This window comes from Alligator sinensis, unplaced genomic scaffold (genome assembly GCF_000455745.1).
Source record: "Alligator sinensis unplaced genomic scaffold, ASM45574v1 scaffold445_2, whole genome shotgun sequence".
NCBI lineage: Eukaryota > Metazoa > Chordata > Crocodylia > Alligatoridae > Alligator > Alligator sinensis.
In genome coordinates, this window is record NW_005842081.1 from 2,365,710 (window position 1) to 2,370,998 (window position 5,289).

The 5,289-nt window shown below is 45.9% G+C and overlaps 1 long non-coding RNA gene across 1 annotated transcript; it reads right to left on the reverse strand.

Moving 5' to 3' along the window:
• Positions 1-944: 944 nt before the first annotated feature.
• Positions 945-5,283, reverse strand: LOC112550328. Its single transcript, XR_003094112.1, has 3 exons — positions 4,918-5,283; positions 4,243-4,808; positions 945-2,741 (listed from the first exon to the last, which is right to left on the reverse strand). It is a non-coding gene; the product is annotated as an uncharacterized LOC112550328 (long non-coding RNA).
• Between the last annotated feature and the right edge of the window lie 6 nt (positions 5,284-5,289).

A 5,289-nucleotide genomic window follows, 5' to 3' on the forward strand; every position in this document is an offset into this window, starting at 1 on the left:
CTGGCTTCAACTGAGCAAGAATTTTACTCCTGTATATTGCAGAACAACAACAGGTGGAGACATTTGGTCCAAAATCTTGGTCAAATCCATATTCTCCATGGGCTATTTAGTATGCATATGGAACAGACAGGACCTCATTATTAAGGCTCTGATTCCAAAAGAATTCTCTGCAGTGAGCTGCATTAAACTCTTATTTATCTATCTCAGAAGGATAAAGACATGAATTGATCTTAGCAAAAGTTAGGCTGGCAGTTCTACAGAGAATACTTATTGCAAAGCAAATGTCACTAACCTTTCTCCCTTCAGGGTTAGACTAGGGGTTTATTAAGCCCCAGAGACACAAGTAATTGCCTCAACTTCTTGCATCCCACCAAAGAACAAAGCTGTGCGGGCCGGGAGCGGTCCGAGGCCTTCGGGGGTGCGCGGCAGGCTGTGGCCAGCAGCCCTGGCACGCGGGTCGGGGAATGCAGGCCGGCGGACTAGAATTAGGCACGGACGTGTAGCAGTTGATTAAAGATTATTTTACTTACACCGTAGATGGTCACGGTGCAGGCAGGAAAAAGCTTCGCTTAAGTTGCAGTTACAAAACTTGTACAAACAAGACCCGTAGAAAAACTCGAGCCTCTTGAAATAACTCGGGCAGAGCTCTGGAGACACACACACGAAGTTTGCTAGGCTCCGTGGAACGAGCGCGCAGGGAAGGGTTTGTTGAGGGATTAGGCGGCGATGGGGAGAGGCTAGAGGTTGATCAGGCCCCTATATCCTTCTTAAGGCACACGCTGGGTTTGTTAGGCTCCACAGCGCGCTTAGAGTTCTTCACAGGCGCAAACCGCCAAACGCGTTTTATACGCCTAGAAAGCCAATCGCTAGCCACCACATGGGAATAATTTAGAAACAGCCAATAGTGGGGAACAAATTTGCACGCGGGTGGCGGGAACTCCTTTGCACCGGGGTTTTCTCTATGCAACTGAGAATTGCACCGTGCAAAGAAAGCTCCTCGTGGCGGGAAATAATTCTGCAGTGCTGAAGCACACACAAAATCATACCCTTGGGTTATGACAAAAGCAACAATCCCTGTACAATTCTTTTCTTTCCCAGTCCTGCACAGGTGACATACAAGGTACAAGGTCACCAGTGGTTCTGGAGCAGGCATGCTACAGATACAGCCAAAGCTGGGGACTTGGGCTGAGGTGTGCCAGTGCTTCTGCTAAAACCAGAGCTGGAGGTTCCTGGCTAGAGGGTCTTGCCCCTCTGCTCAAGTTCAGACCGATGGTCATATTTGGGGTCAGGAAGGAATTTTACCCCATGGTCAGATGGTACCGACTGCAGGGGGTTTTGCCTTCCTCTGTAGTGGCGGGGGGTGGTGCTCTCTACTCAGGGTCTCTTGAGCATATATGGACATTTCATAGAAATAGGACATTGGCTGCTGTGGTTCCCCTGTTTTAACTGTGTCAGGTTAGGATGTTAGGTCTGCGTTGTGTCAAGGTTGATGGTAGTCTTAGTTAGAGTTTAGATTATTGTTTATATAGGATGGTTTGGATGGGGTTGCACTAGATGACCTGTGGAGGTCCCTTCCAGCCCGACTTCTCTATGATTCTACAGTCACTTGGGGATGCAGTGTCCATTCTGCTTAGGTTCTCAGGCCAATGGTTGTTGTTTGGTGGATATGTCGAATGTAAGCACTTTGAGAAGACACTCAGATCTGTGAACCAAGTCTGGTAGTGTTGAGAAAATAAATCACATTCGAATTAAAAATGGAGGCTTGTAAATCTCCGTATGCACCTTGGTTACCTACCGCTAGAGAAAGTGTTAAGGATACAAGAGACCGCTTCCCCCAGAGCACAGGTAATGGAAAAGGGGAGCCCTAGTGTTTCTGCATTTATAATATCATATGGCAATTTCTGCTTTAGATTGATTAATCTTCAAAACTAAGTGGGGGAGTCTTTGAAGACTAAATAATTGTAGCTGCTTATACTTTCTGCAGGAGAGCTCCTTTCAAGCATGCCATGCAATGTTCACATTAAGTGTGCAAACACGATGCACAAGATAAACCAAGAGATTTCAAATAGGAATCCAGTGTTAAAAACATTCTTCTCTGCTGTGGTATTTCGGAGTTGTTTTGTAACAGAAGAATTGCACCATAGTTTTTCTGTAGTCAAAAATAAGTGAAGACTAACAGTTGCATTTTCCAAGGGGTGCCTTCCGTCTATCCAGGTATGCCTCAAGTCTAAACAGGTTGCAAACCACTGGTTTAGAAGGTCTTTGATGTATGCAGAAGTGAATTTCCCTTGAGTGGGATAGAACAGTATTGAACTTCATGATTATTCCTGTGAACAGATTGCCCCGCAGATTATTGTGGACTGATTCTCCAATACGATATTAAGACGAGGACAGTGGACTCCTTACTGGATTGATGTGTACCTCGGATCAAAATCAGTCCCAAATAGACCTGCCGAGGGCCACCCAATTGTGAATTTCCTTGGGTGGAACATCCAGGTATTCTGAACATTCCCCACCTGAACCTTGCATAATTTACTCCGACTGGTTCTGGGTTTCTTGCTTTGTCAGAGGAACACAAGAAACATCCAGACGTGTTAGTTCTTAAACTAACCAGTGGGAAGGGTTGCGAGCAGTTGCATGAAATTCAAGATTCTGAAAAGAATGTCCATTTTAATTAAATTAGTTCTATCCATCAGGTTCAATGTGAGGCCACGCCATCTGGGGAGATCCAGCCTTAGGTTCTAGAGGAGTAGAAGTAAATACAGAAAAAAATGCTTAGTGACTTGGGATGACAACTACATTATTAAATATGTAAAGCCCCTGGCAAAGCAGTTGGCTTGCCAAAGACTTGTTTTAACAATTTCCCTTCTATTCTTTGGGCTCAGATCTGCTTCCACTGAAGTCAACTGGAGTTTTGTAATTGATTTCAGAGAGAAAAGGACTCGGCCCTTAATTTCCAATGACATTTGCTTCAATCAGTCACAGTTGCCTGCTCTTTCACTAATTCCTTCCTCTCTCTCCCGCAGTTCAGCAACACAATCAGAGCTCCTGATTTCCTCCACTTCCTAGTGAAATCTGGAAGCCTGGCTTTAAAAAAAGGGAGAAAGAACAATTCTGTGATGAAGGCCCTGACCCACGACACAGGAATTCTGATTAAATATCTTTCTTGTTACCATCTCACTGCGGGACTCTGGACAAAGCACTTGATTTCTCTGTGGCTCAGTCCCCGACCTGTAAACTAAGAGTAGCAATACTTCTCTAACTTGGGTTACAAGGATAAATTAGGTAATGTTCTTGAGATACTGAGAAGCAATGCATGCCATACAAGGCCTTAGGATAGCAGTTCTTAGCATTTTTACACTCAAGGCACCGCACAATAGATTGGAGGCATGCCTCGATAGACTCAGGGCACCTCTTGGCAAATGTCAGCCCTTAATTTTCACCTTTTTTTTACTACAGAAAAATAATAAAGCATCCTTCTGTTGCAAAGAATTAAAAAAGATCACAACATGTTAGGAAGTTTTTAATACTATAGATCCCGTTACAAAATTCTGGTTTCATCCTATGAATCATTTTTGTGCGTCTAACTTTGCTAACATTGTGCAGTACCCAATGGAATCCTGGCTGAGAATTGCTGCCTTAGGGCTTAAGTACACATGGGGTTATTCTTGATTAATTTTATCCATGGACACACTTATCCTGGGATAAGAATATTCACACACGGAGTTTATTAGTAATAACTCCAGGAGACAAGTCCTCACAGAGGAAAAATAAATGGCTGGCAGAAGCTTCAGTGATTGCTATACACTGAGAGCATTAACTTTGTAAGAAAGAATGGGATGAGATTTTACTACTGGTTATTAAGCGCCAATTGCACACTAGGAGTTCTCTCAAAAAAGTGAAATAGCTGGATGGCTTCTTTATAACCTACAGAAATGAGCACTAAGTATTGTTTTAAATTAAATGTTTAAGACATGAAGCTCCTACCTTTAGCATGTAGCATTCTAAATCAAAAGGCAAATAAATGTTCATCTGAAATATTATTTGGATTATAAGAATTTTTGGATCTTAGGGGATACAAAGTTTCACACCACCTAAAAAGAATTCAAAGCGACTGTTCTGTTTGAGGGTGGGAAATAACAAACAGGTAAGTTTTCAAGTGCACTACACTCTGAAAACCTCTCTCACGTGAGAGGAAACTCCTTTCAGGGGGACTAATTTTAAACCAGTTTGAAGTCTCACCTCTTGAGATGATGGGCTTTGCTGTTTCAGTTAATCAATTTCTAATGCATTTGCTTCTGCTGGGACTTAAAGCTAGAAGTTCCTGGCTAAAAGGTTTTGCCCCTCTGCTCAGGGTCAGACTGCTTGGGCAGATTTGGGGTCACGAAGGAAGTCTACCTTTCCTGAATGGTCAGATTGGTAGGAACTGCAGGGGCTTGGGGCTTCTTCTGTAGCAGGGGGTGCAGCTCTACCTGGGATCTCTCTTGCCTATATTAATGACCTTTTATACAAGCAAGGCATTGGCTGCTGTGGGTCCCCTGCTTTAGGGGTGGTAGGTTCAGAAGCTAGGTCTGTGTCATCAGGGTTGAGGGTCCTCTTGTCTAGAATCTAGGATAGATGATGGTCTATACGGGATGGTTCGAACAGGGATGATCCTGCCTCGGGCAGGACTAAACGACCTCTGGCGGTCCCTTCCAGCCTGACTCCAGCAATTCTCTGATGAACGCACCGATCACCGTAACACCGAAGCATCGCCGGCCATTATGATCCAAACTTTTTGAACATCTGCTCAAACAGCCCAGCCCTGGCTGCAGTGGAAAAGAAAACAGAAATGGTTGGTGGGAATTTCAAATCCAGTCACCCTGCCATGCTCACTGCTGCGCACTCGACACCGCCTGGGTCCCAGAGCAGCCTTACCATGAAAACCAGAAGCAATGCCGGCATGCAAAGAGGTGCCGTGGGGGGCCAGTCCTGCCCTGCGCTGCGACGGTTCCTTCCCAGGTCCCTTCTACCCACGCGCCGCGGTCTCAGGCATGCAGCTCCTAGTCCCCCAGTCCTTCAGCTACGGACACTCAATGCTGACCGGGCTTTTCTAGCGCGCGCTGGCAAGAGAAGCAGGGACCTGCCAGCCCGAGCGCTAAGTCTGACATTTGATTCCCCCGATTGTGCCGCCTGGAGATTACTCCTCCCCCCCCACCCCCAGCTCATGCCCTTGGCTCCCGGGCTGGGGTGGCAGGCGGGCTTCGCCGGGCCCGGGAGCTGCCAGGGGCCGGGAGGCGCGGGGCGGCT